Consider the following 13,921-nt stretch of genomic DNA (forward strand, 5'->3'; position numbering starts at 1 on the left):
TTTGAATTTTCCCGTTTTCAACATTTGGATATCATCTCATTAGCTATCATAAACCAGTAGTTTAAGGAGGGGTAATTCTGAAATGTAAACACCCCTTCTAGAATTTTACAGCATTGCCATGGCAGCATTACTTTCCCCCAAACATTTCCCTGTTATGATTATAAGAAAAGATCAGATGCTGTGGCAATTTTTTTCATATGTGATCTTTCTTTCGAATTATTTTCAAAGTCAACCGTCCTTAGACCTTATTTTCATCTCCACAAAGCATTAAGTTTTGCTTCTTTGTAAAATATTTCTTCATAACATATCTTAGTTTAATTCACTTTTAGCAAAAGAAACACCCAAGCTCAATCTGGAGACCTCTTTCCAATATAATTTAGCTGGACCTTTTCTTAGTAAGGTTTTTCTGGTTTTCATTTTCACTTCATATTCTCAAATAAAAGATCCTTTGTTGTCTACCATTTGATTGGACTTAATGAAAAACACTCCATTTTAACTTAACAGTATTTCCTTTTGAATTTATTATATTTAAGAACACTGTCAAAAATCAAACATTTAATCTCAGGTTTTTATATTTCAAAATATATTACTATCACATGGCTCGGTGAGGTGATGTAAAACATATACTGAAAAGATTTCAAAAAGAAAAGCAAAAGTGAAAAGAAAAAAGAAAACCCTGTCTTCATTTTAATATGAAACTAAATACTATGGCTAGTGTGGAGAGTGGGTGCAGCAGCTGACTGTAAAGTCGAACATGTGACAGGGTGCCAACAGCGGAATTGTGCAGTATTGACTAAATGAGGTTCACTGATTTGTATTGAGGCTAATATCTTCTTTAAACAATTCCGTGTAAATTGTGCGTATAAAGTCATTGGAAGCTATTTCTCAGGACAGCCTCGCTGGCTAGCTACCTGCTGGAGTGAGGAAGATAATCAATAGGAAGAAATAGAGCCGAGCATGAGCCTGGGAAGCTTCAGAGCAGTTAATGCTGATAAAAGTAGATGATGTCAATATTTGGGAATAGCACAACTCTAGGATAATAGACAAAAGAGAAGTGCATATGTTGTAGGGTGTTCAAACAGGGGCAAAATTAAAAGCCTAAGTGGCAGATGATGCCCAGGGCTGCAAAAGACATTATTTATTACAGGTATTGATAAATTTCTCTTGAAATCCAAACAGAGGGAGACACTCTATGAAAAAGATACCTAACTTTTCTCAGAAGCTAGAATACCCATTTCCATTTCAATGGTCAGTAGGTTTCTGCTCGTGATTACTCTTGGATAAAGTGTCCTCCAAACATTTGGCAGATATATATTTTTACATATGTAATACTACATGTCTCAGGAATAAATAGTATTTTTTTGATTTTCTAAGTTGCTCTCAAGATATAGCAAATAACTTATAAAAGATAAAATGAAAATAGGCTGTCAATCAAAGGGTGATATCAAAGAACTAAATGAACCTAATAGCTTTTGCATACATTTCTGATTATAGCAGACACCTTCTTTTTTAAAGGTAGTAGACTTATTGGAAGTGAGGTAATGGTATAGTTTTACTAATTTAATACTGAAAATCAGTTTTCCTCTTGCTGTCAGGTGATGAAATTTTGTTCTTCTGTGCTGATCTTTCTGCTGATGTATTATGACATAGTCTGTCAACATGAACAGATATGTGAAAGGAGATTGGGTGACTGAGACATACAACCTGCATAGAACTCTTCTTGAATTTTAAGCATGTTATCATGTTTGGGTACAACAAGTAAGATTGTGCTTGCTTTAAGATGCTGTATTTTTTATATAATTTAAGCCCAAGCAAAACAGGTGGACTGTGTAACAAGGCTTTCAACCTCAGTGAGTGAGCGTAATCCAAAACACGTATTTCAGAATACCTTTTCAAAATCCCTTTCACATAATAAGTTGATTCCTTTCAGGAAAACAAAAGACCATTTGCAAAATATAACTTTCTCGACAAAGAGCAGAAATCCATTCATGCACGTGTGATTATCAAACATAGCTATTTTCTCCTAAATTAAACAATTCCACAACTGTCCCATGCTTTTATTGTCACAGATGTTTTTATTGTTTGGTGTTAGATATATATCAAGTACATGATTCTGAAGTTAGGTGAAATAGCTAAGCTTTGATAGTTTTCATTTAACATCAAAAAACAAGAAATGCTACTAGAAAAGTAATGTATTTATCTGGGACCTAATATTTTAAACATTATTTTTATCCCAAAATACAGAATAAATAAATTTTACCCCTGTAATTCATTTTATGCTTTTATTTTAGGAATAACTATTTATTTTGAAAATTATTTTTATCTTTATTTTGCTAAATCATACACTGGAGTTAATGTTTCAATGAAAATGAGTTTATACTCCAAATATATAATCTTTGTAAGCTTTACCACAAATACAATTTGCTTTAAAAAATTGCTAGCATGTTGTCATACATCCTCTCTTTTCATCTTAGATATGGAGAAATAAAAGATCTGTGGTCATTCTTAAATTCTAAAGGAAGGCTTCCTTTCAAATAAAGTATGAATTTTGATTTAGACACACAGAAAAAAAAATCTTTTAAGATCTATACTTCAACTAATTTGTTAATCTTGTGCCACTTTTAGCATTTGTCACACATATAGACCAGGAAATTGGCTCCATCTCATTCTAGCTCTGTATTGAATTAAAAACCTCCACTGCAAAGAAGAGCATGATGTGGGGAAAGAATAAATTTAGTTCTTTCTTTAGTAATGCACATATATTTCCATACATTTCACATCCTAAGGGAGACTATGAATGCATTCAATAAATACAAAACTATAAACTGTAATTCCAGAAAGGGAAAGGTTTAAACATTTTTTTCTGACTTTAATATACCATTTTAAGTTTGAAAACTGAAAATTAAATCATTTCATTTTTTTTATTTTGCTTTTTTTTTTATAGACACCTTCAGTATTAGAAATAAATCTAAAATAATGGATCTTAGTTGTCCCTTCCTCTTGGTTAATATTAGCAGTTTTAGATCAAAGCAAATTAAACATCAGCAGTGACAAACTGAGAAAAATGTTTTATACCAATTGAGTCTATGTTTGCATTCAATCCACCAAAGTCCACCCTGGCTAATTTAGTAGACATTGTATGCAAACCATTTATGTACAGACATTAAAAAGGAGTGTCCATTCCTATTTCGTGTTGCTAGGCTAACAGAAAAAGGTAGTTTTCCATAGAGTATAATAATAATGGATAGATTTGAAGCACGATGGGTACATTTCTAGGAAGACTTTGTTAAAAATGAAACATGCACCACAGGTGAGGGAGATTACTAACTCCGATACAGACTCGCCGAAGGTGTAGTTCACTCTGTTCAAGTATCTGAATCTGTGACTGTGGTCTGAGGAGACAGTGCAGTGTGGTAGATTTATGATGGTCTCACGGAAACAGAGCTAGCAAAGATTATGGCATACTTGTTTAGAAAAACGGTGAACGGAAGGTTCCTGATTTATACTGACATATATCTCGATGAAACCAAGGTTTGCAAATTGCCTTGAGAAGTCATCTGTTTTTAAGTGTTTGATAGGTCCCTAAATGTACATATCTATTTTAAAACATCATCAAGAATGCTGATACAGTATTTGTAAGAATTTTCTGTTAGATCTTGAGGTTAAAAAATATTTTTATTTATCTGTTTCTTAAATACCTTCAAAGTTGATATCCAGTAAAAATCATGTCAGTTAAAGAAACACACTCCAGAATAGTTAAAAACTAAAAAGGCAAGCATTCTGAAGAATTCTGAAAAATTTCACAGTATGCCTGCATATTAAGAGAATCAAAATCTTTAAGGTTTTTTTTTCACATTTACATTTTTATTCAAGGATAAAGATATAGTCTGAAAAGAAAGGGCTTGAATTGGTCCATTTAAAATCCATCACTCCCTGACTCCTTCCTGTTTTAAGTGTTTAATCAACTTGGTCTTCATTTGAAGAATGTGGCTGTTTCTCTCTTATTTTGTGAGACCAGTGAAGGTACTCCCTGACTAAATTTAGGACTGAAATTGTGAGCTTATATGCTCGATTTTTTTTTTCATATGGGAAGTCTTATCTGTGTGTGATTAGAAATGACAGAATGCATGACACAAACTTGTAATTATTCTGCTATGCATTTACAATTCCTGAGAATGTTATTCCTTCCTTGCCACCCCTTTTTATTTTTATAATAGTCCACAGTGTTACTATTTAGGAGAAATACAAATTCTTTTCTCAGATCCCATGATACCAATTTAGATGCTCCTATTTAATCTGAGAAATTAATATTTGGGGAAAGACAAGAGGGTTATGAGATTAAATAACACAGCTTTGAAATCTTTGAAATCACAGCCCCTTTAAAATCCTCATTCTATTGGTGCCATTATCCTTGTATTTTACAGCTTTACGAGTTTGGATGCTTAATGCTGGTATTGTGTGAAGTGGGTGTTCCTGGAAGTCACACTTATGAATTATTGTGTGCCCCAACTGCTTCCAGGCATAAAATTTCTCTAACAGACAGCAGCTGACAGACTGGGAGAATCTGGCTCCAAGTGTCAGATAACGTCTAACTGTAATGTAAGTTTTGAACGTATCTTTTGGGTCTCCTTTCTTAAGGATTTAGTAAAAATGAATGGAATATATAGGAAGCCTAGCCTCTTTAGCATAGCTCAGCATCTCAGGATACCAATTTTTTTATGGTAAAAAGACCACATAACATGAGATGTACCCTCTTATCAAATTTTTAAGTGTCCAGTATTCAACTATAGGCACAATATTTTACCGACAATTTCTAGATTTTTTAAATCTTACATAACTGAAACTTTTTACCCAACTCCTTATGTCCATGTTCCTGAAGCCTCTGCAACCATTTTATTCTGTTTTTATTATTTGGACCATGTAGATCTCTCGCCTAAGTGGCATCTTGCTATATTTGTCTTTCTGTGACCACCTTACTTCACCTAGCATGATGTCCACAAAAGGCATCAGGATACCTTTTTGGGTTTAGCCTTATTCTATCTTTCTTTGGAGGATCACAGAGAACCAGCTTAGCTGGAATGTTCCACATGGAACAGAACATCACGCTTGCTAGGAGACAGTGGTGGGGAGGAGTCAGAATGGAAAGACAGGAGTTCTTAGAGCAAACATAGGTACGGGGAGACTCGTGGCCACCATTTTCGTCATTGCTGGCAGTTGGGAAGCTAAGGGAATGTTAATTGAGTGTGCCTTGTATGATAAGAGCTTCACTTATATTGTCACTTTCATCCACTCAGGTCTTCACTTGAGGTAGACGTAGTTATTATCCCCACTTCCTAGATGAAAGAAATTGAAGCGGAGGGATAAAGTCACCTGGCCAAGCTGATAGAGCACAGGAGTACCAGAGATGAGATTCAGTGTCCCCCTGGAACCCTGTCGTGCTGCTTCTCTAGAAGTCCCTTAGTAAAAACTGGTCTTGTTTTTTTTTTTTAAATCAAACTGAGTAAGAATATAGTCTGTATCAATGGAGGAGAAACAGCTCTTCCTTCTTTTCTTTCTCCTCGCTAAGAAATGAGGAAAAAGCATCCTTTGCCAAAGTCTGCTGACTTTGTCTGACTATTTTGTTCTGAAGCAGGGTAAACACATCAGAGTTAGATATACATCCCAGGATACAGATAGCAGCCTGTTCAATGTGGCAGCTTTAATCTCTGAGCCTTCTCCAGTGATACGGTGTCCAGATCCCAGCCGTACTCAGTGGTATGAATTTACTGATGGGTTTGTAGAAGATGTACAAATTTAGTAAAATCCAAGTATTCCATGTAAAAGGATCTGGTTTGAATTACATGTTTCTGCGACATTATCAGGAGTTATGGATGGTGCTCTGCTTTCCACAATAGTATTCTCTGATTGTGGTTGTTGCATTTACATACTATTATATAAGATCAAGTATAGATCTATGGTTAAGTGGGAGAATTTGTTAGTTTTTACTCCTTAGATAGACAGGATTTCGTACTTACCTTTCTATGTTGTCATCAGTGATTGCTTTTATTAGTTCTGCTGCATTTGTTTTTGTTCAAAAAGACATTTACTAAAAATTACCTGTTTTCTTTACTCATAAGAGTTGCAGGTGATATGAAAATCGGCGATACCTATTACAGGTGTATACTCTGCTGAAGTAATATGAATAGTTTACTTCCTTAAAAATTATAGTGTTTATATGTATAGAGAATGCTTTGCCAATAGCAGTGCTCAGTAAGTAAGCAGGTGTCAGTAAACAAGAAAATGCATATCTGCTTTGATCAAAATTTGATTTAAAGGGACTGATTTCAACATTGGTTATTCAGATTTGTTAAATTAAATATTACTTTTCCCCCCTTAGGCTGCCATGAAGATGGTGATCTAAGCAAATACAGTGTTCTAGCACCTCTAATGATGGAAACAGAAAATGTCAGAGATACACAATTATTATTCAGCAAACAATAGATCAAAGTACATTAGAGTGGAAACATTGGAGTCAGTGAAAAGAGAGTTAGAACTCTACCTCTAGTTAATATGGTACTGTGATCCTAGACCAGTTATTAATCTCTTCAGACCAAGTTTGCCTTTTCTATAAAGTGAGTATTATAATAACAGGGAGGGATCCCTTAAGAAATGGCTTTTAAATATTCTATGGAATAGCACAGAGTCTGGCATTGTGTAAATACTCAGTAAACTTTATGTGTCGCTATTAATTTGTTTAGGACGTTTTGATGGCTTTAAGTATATATAGGTTTTCTATTTGAAAAGTTCTATTTTTAGTATGTTATACTAAGGAGTGATCTTTCAAATCAAAAACTGTTTTCTTCCAAGGATTCTCTTAAGAATCAAAGCAGACTCCAAATCAAGAGGAAAATCTTTAAAAAACAGAGATGTAATTCAGAATATTATGATTCTGTTAACTTGTTGACTTCAAAACATGAAACTTGAATAATTTGGTTTTATATGTGGTAGAAATAACCTATAAATAAAATTTTAAATTAACTAAATTTTTCTTTCGTAGTTGGCATCAGATTCAGATTTTTGAACTGGGATGTGGGTACAATGGTGAATGAGATACTGTATATTTAAAAAGCTCGTAGCTCTATGGTATATTTAATGACCAAAATTATGATGTAAGACCATTCAGTTAAACATTAATTCCATGAGACTAATTTAAGAGCATAAAGTTAGAATGTGATGTATATTGTGGGCTACCAAGAATGCCGTGTTTTTTCCAGTGTTCTGAAGCTGTATTTCTGTCACTATTGTCTATGTATGCATGTATGTGGGTGCCTATGTGCCCATGAACAGAGAAAACAAAATTTTTTAAAATTCTTGTTTTATTTCAGCTTTCATTGCCTTGTTTGTAGGAAAAGAAATAGAATTTTCTTCTCTCACCCTTAAGTGAAGAATCTATTTCCCTGAAGGGAAATTACATGCATGCATAAATGGGCAGACAAGGCTTATGTAACACAGTCATGTAAACTGTGAAGGTGTTATAAATTGCAAAATTTCTTCAGCAGAAGTAGTGATATTTATGATAAGTTTTCCACGTTCCTTCATTTTTAAGTTTTTTGCTTTTTTTCAAAATCTGCTAGGCAGTGCCATACTTTTTTTTTTTTTGAGAAAGAATGGTAAAGCTCTATCCCTTTATCACTGACAGGAATAACAAATATCCCATCTCTCCCTTGTCCTTTGACTTGGGTGACTTGTGCCCTCGTGTGTGACCAAAAGGCGCCCTTTCTGTTGACAGTTACAAGAAAAGTGGAGATGCTTTGTCGGACTGTATTCACAGTCCAAATAAACCAGGATGTTCAGAATGATTTGGGCAGCAAAAGTGTAGCTTCATGAAGTGCAGTATAGCCATCTTGCTGGACACTTAGACAAAACAGACAAAAGGACAGAGATGGAGCATTCCTAAATGTTCAACCATATTTCATTCATAGAAGAAATGAATTAGATGACAGGATTTTTCTAACTACTAGAGACAAAAACATTTCTTGTATTAGATTGCTGGAATTAAGTCAAATTTTCAGAGTCTAGAAGCTGTATTTGGTAAATTTTCTCTTTCCAAGAAAGATATTAGGCATTATTTTCCATTCTGTGCTGTGCTGTGCTTAGTCACTCAGTCGTGTCCGACTTTTTGCGACCCCGTGGACCTGCCAGGCACCTCTGTCCATGGAGCTTCTCCAGTCAAGTAAATACTGGAGTGGATTGCCATGGCCTCCCCCAGGGGATCTTCCCAACCCAGGTATTGAACCCAGGTCTCTTGCAATGTAGGAGGATTTTTTACCAACTGAGCCACCAAGGAAGTCCAAATTATCCATTCTAATTTGGTATTAACGTTAAAAGCTTGTCTGAATGCCATCTGTTATCACAGGTATTATCAGATGGAAATCTCGTTCTTGAGCTTAACTCTTATATTCTGTAAGCCAGGACAAGTGGGAACCAAATAGTAATACATCTATAAGGCTGACTTCCTCACCCCAGATGGTTGCTCTGTAAGTGTGACCTCAAGAATGAAGGTAGTATATTTTCCAAATCTTTTGCAAGTCATTTATTCTTAACCAAAAAGCCCAAGATTAAGAGAATCTGCCTGCAATGCAGGAGATGCTAGAGATGTGGGTTCGATCCCTGGATCAGGAAGATCCCTTGGAGCAGGAAATGGCAACCCACTCCAGTATTCTTACCTGGAGAATCCCAGGGACAGAGGAGCCTGGTGACCTATAGTCCATAAGGTCTCAAAGAGTCAGACATGACTGAGAGACTGACCACATACACGTACACAAACCAAAAAGCCCAGGATTAAAGAATGCCCAAATGCCAACAAGAGAAAGGAAAACAACTAACTGGAAGAAAAAGAGATAAAGAATGTGAGCAAAGCTTTGTTACTCTATTTAGTCTTTTCATTAGCAATTTACTCAGTCATATAACTAATATATCTTGGGTGCTCACAATGTGCTTGAAGAAGAGGCACTGTAAAACTAGAGATACAGAGCATGAACAAGACTGGAGTTTCTACCTATTAAATAGGAATGAGATGAACATTTAATTATGGAACAATGTAATGTAGCAGGCAAAGTTTCTTAGCAGGGCTAAACTCAGCATTGCAAGTAGATAAATAGACATTATAGCGGAAGCATATTTCCATCCTATTGTAAAATTGTTATTAATTTTGTGGCTAGATGTATTCTAACTCTTCATATTATTAAAGTTTTAGATGGATTCTGAACTTTTGCTATTATAGACAGTATTATTGTTTTGAAACCTGAAGATTGCCTCAATGTCCTAAAATAAAGACATAAGGAAATAAGACGTGGCTTGGAGATACATGGCATGGAAGTATTAGGGCTTCCCTGCTAGCTCAGTTGGTAAAGAATCTGCCTGCAATGCAGAAGACCCTGGTTTGATTCCTGGGTTGGGAAGACCCCCTGGAGAACGGATCGGCTACCCACTCCAGTTTTCCTAGGCTTCCCTTGTGGCTTAGCTGGGAAAGAATCTACCTTCAATAAAGTAGATCTGGGTTCGATACCTGGGTTGGAGATATCCCCTGGAGAAAGGAAAGGCTACTCACTCCAGTATCCTGCTTGGAGAATTTGCAAAGAGTAGGACTCGATTAAGTGACTTCCACTTTGGGCTTCCCTGGTAGCTCAGATGGTAAAGCATCTGCCTGCAATGAGGGAGACCTGGGTTCAATCCCTGGGTTGGGAAGGTACCCTGGAGAAGGAAATGGCAAACTTACTCCACTTACACTTTTTCATGGAAGTACAATAGAGGAATATGCAATACTAAAAATGATTCTTGGCAACAGTCTTTAATAATTCCAAAATGAAAAAGCAAAGCAAAAACTGCATTACATGTACACATAGATATATTAAGAGCTCAACTTTGTATATGTATGAAACTATCAAGGAAATTTTATCAAACAATTATTATGGTTAATTTTGTATGTGGGGTTACAGGTAATTACTAATGCTTTTTCTTTTTATTCTTTGCTTTTTAAAAGTTTTTCTCTAAGGACTATGTATTTTTTTTAGAACCAGAGAACACCTGTATGCTTAAAGTTTCAAGTGATTTGATTTCGATCAAAGGTAAATAAAGTTTTGAAAGGTATATCTTTTTTTTTTTCTGATTTTTATAAACTTAAAAAGGCACCAAGAATATGAATAATACTAAAATTAAGTCAAAATAAACTTTAAAAAAATCCCCTTCTTTAATAAGTAAAAATCTCACTGCTATTTTAGTTTGAATTTCTTTGGTTAGAATATATCATGATTATTTTTCTTTAATTTTTAATTTCTAAAAGATATTTGCTTTTGTCTGAATTACATACAATATCCTTTGTCTATATTTCTTATTTTTTCCCTTTATAAGGATGTTTTATATTACACTAACACTTGCTATAAATATTCCCTGTTCTCTGCATTTAAAATAATTTTAAATTGTTACTCTTCAGTAGTTTTAAATGGTCAAATTTGTTAATATAGTCCATTGTGATTTTATTTATAATATCAAATTAAAAATTTTTGGTCCTCCAGAGTTTTATAAATATTAAATTATGTTTGGTAGTTTTGTAATTGCTTGGCTAATTTCCTGTAGTTTTTAACTGAACATTTTAAGATAGCATTTATAGAATATTGTTTGTTGTATTGGCCTACATTTTTTTCTGAATGCTAATAAATGATCCCAACACCCTTATTTATATATTTAATGACACTTCCTATAAATATATTTGTATATATTCACATACATATAAATATATAGAATATGTATATGAACATGTATGTTAGTATTATTTAATTTTTTTAGTTTGTACATTGTATAGAAGTTTGTACACCTATCTCAAATGGAATTGTATTTTAATTAGCCTTGATTTAATCTTTTTAACATTTTAAAAAATATTTTAAACCTTGCTTTAATCTTGATTAATTGTAATAGTTTATATGTTTGTATATACTTACTCCCTTTTTCATACATTTTAAAATATTCTTGCCTCTTTTCTAGATTATTCTTGCTATCAATTTCTGTCATGTTCTAAGAAAAAGATCTATTTGAGGTTATTTAGGATTGAGAATTCTATTAAATGTACAAATTAATTTAGAAAATTAATAACTTAAATAATTACGAACAATAGTTTATCTGAACTCAATTGAATTTTCTGACTCCTGACAGGAGAGACTAATAATTCCTACAGAAGCATGAATGGAAGCACGACCTTCAAACTTCTGTTATCTTTGCCTTTCTCCTTAAAAGTTTCTAGGAAGCAATTGTGCATTACAAACAGAACAAAACTTATCTTCTTTGTGTTGTTAATGGTTACAATGAATGTTCCACAACTCATGGAAGTACTTCCTGAAAACATTAAAATAGTTAACCAATTAAAGACTACTTAGATTAACAAATATCTTGAGGAGAAAGCATTAAACATAAAAGTCCTTATCTCATGAACAATTATGACATAGATTTTCTAACACCTGAAATTTCAAAATAAGGTTTTTTTATAAAAAAAAGGAACAGTAATTCTGGATCACGGGTCAATTGTGGAAAAAACAGGTCTAATTTGAATCATAAGTTTAGAAGTTTGACTATGAGAGGAAACCAGAATGCCTGTAGAGAGAGGTCTGGGAAGGGTTGTTAGCACGTATCATTTTTCTGTTGCAATTTTGTAAGAACACAAGTGTTTGTAGGATAGGTGTTTATATTTGAGCCATGATACTAGTTCATGCCTGATTTCCAGGTTTGTTTTTTTTTTTAATTCCAGTTAAGATCTCTGCTATTCACTGGCCTATGTCTTAGATTCAACCCACCTTTTGAGACCATCTTATCAGAGCCATAGTTATTAGCATCTTTCCCCTTATCTTTCATTATGCCACCCATATACTTTGCACCAAGTTGCATATATTATATGAAGAAAGTGAAAGTGTTAGTCGCTCAGTCATGTCCGACTCTTTCGACCCCATGGACTATAGTCCACCAGGCTCCTCTGTCCAAGAAATTCTCCAGGCAAGAATACTGGAGTGGGTTGCCATTCCCTTCTCCAGGGGTCTTCCCGACCCAGAGATGGAATCCAGGTCTCCTGCCTTGGAGACAGATTCTTCATTATCTGAGCCATTTTATTTTATTTTTTTTAAAATACCACAAATAAGATCTTTTATTTGTCACCATTAACAGTCTGCATTTTAAACCGATTCTTGGACTGGTGGCTCGTATCCATCAGCTCGTTCAACTTTAGCACCTGTCTCATCCCCAGTAGCTTTTCCAGAACTACTACCTTCACCATGTAGTTCCATGAGTTTTCCCAATTCAAATTTGGGCTTCTTCAGCATTTTTACTTTTCTAAAGAAGACATCGTGGAGTGGATAAATAGATTGGCAAGCCTTTTCTATGTCTTTTCCAATGCTATCTGGAATCAATTTATTGACCACCTCTTTCAAGTCATTTGTCTGCACCTCTCGGGTCATGATTTCCATCATCTTCTTGCGAATCTGGCGCACCTGCTGGTGCTGGGCATAAGAGGTCTTCTGAATCTGATTGTTGCGTTTTTTAGTAAAACCCACACAGAACAGACGAAGCAAGTAACCGTCTTGACATCAACATGAGCTTTAATCATGGTCTGCCATTTTTTGACCATGGAGCACATTTTGTCACAGGTAAGATCCATACCATGAAAATTAGTCAGGCAGTTTTTGCCCTGAACATCCTCAGTAATTAGCTTGAATTTTCTAAATGCTACTTCATCATTCTGCAGATCAGCAAGACTCACTTCAAAAACACGACCTTTGAGGCCATCAGACGCGATTTTGGTTCCTTGCGTTCTCGTGACCAATGTTTTCCCAATATTCCTTATATTGAACATAGCTGGTGCTTTCACATCATACCAGTCTTTTTTAGAAAATGGGTCAACCCTGGATTTAAAAACATGCTTAAGTTTTAAAATTACGTAACTGTTTTGAGCTTTCCTCATTCTAATTACTTTAAAAGGCTAACTAAATTCCTCTCAGCGAGGTGAGGGACGCACAAGTAAATCTAGCTCTTCTCACCAAGTCCTTGTACAGACCTGACAGGCCAGTCAATTATGCCACGAACACATATCCTCTCCACCACACCAACGCTGCCTCCGGACAAGCAATGTCGCTTCACTTTTACTGTTTTGTGAAGACACACACTGGTAATCCGCACACTTTAGGGCCTCGTGCTAGCTTAATGGAAACTTTCAGCTTCCACCCGGTCCATGCAGTGGAAAGGTGCGGGGTCCTGAGTGAACCACAACAATGCCTTTCACATCCAGATCTTAGAGAGGTCTTATCCGTGGAATTTACGAAGCCCATGATCCCACAACTCCTGTCCGACTCACGACAGAAATCTGACTCAAAAGGGGCGCGCACGAGGCCCAGAAGGCCAGGGGAAAAACAGCCCGCCTCAAAGCAGCACCGGTCTCCGCCGGGCCGCGGTTCACAGTTTACCAAGCCCGCACGGCCATCTCAATCCAACTAGAATCCTTGCCATCCGGCTTACTCTGCGGCTCAGAAACCGCTCGCCGACTCCGGTAGGGGTCCCCCAAAATGGAGGCCGCGACACGTGCCACTTACACTTTCTTCTTGGCTCCCTTTTTGCCTCCTTTCGTAAGCCGCTTGTTCTTGCCGACCGCCATGGTGCCGCTCAGAGAGCCAAAAGGCTATCTGAGCCATTTTAATTACTCTCCCAAACAAATCTAAAGAGTATGTATTATTCTGGATTGTCACCTAATTTTTACTAGTACTATTTTTTCCCCCATATCCCTAAGAACTTGCAGTTTTGTTGTGCACAGATCACTTCCCAGATGATCCCTACAGCACCATGGAACTCTAGCATCTGCATTCCCTTATTAGATTCCACCTGCTGGCATTGCCAACTGACCAGTTCACTG

The 13,921-nt window shown here is 35.6% G+C and overlaps 1 pseudogene across 1 annotated transcript; it reads right to left on the bottom strand.

Moving 5' to 3' along the window:
• Positions 1-12,151: 12,151 nt before the first annotated feature.
• LOC129559841 (small ribosomal subunit protein eS1-like) lies at positions 12,152-13,674 on the bottom strand (annotated as a pseudogene). The gene is made up of 2 exons (XR_016039307.1): positions 13,605-13,674; positions 12,152-12,920 (listed from the first exon to the last, which is right to left on the bottom strand). The product of XR_016039307.1 is annotated as a small ribosomal subunit protein eS1-like (transcript).
• Between the last annotated feature and the right edge of the window lie 247 nt (positions 13,675-13,921).

This window comes from Moschus berezovskii, chromosome 16, assembly GCF_049115385.1.
Source record: "Moschus berezovskii isolate FMDL1 chromosome 16, NW_MosBer_1.0, whole genome shotgun sequence".
Taxonomy (NCBI): Eukaryota; Metazoa; Chordata; class Mammalia; order Artiodactyla; family Moschidae; genus Moschus; species Moschus berezovskii.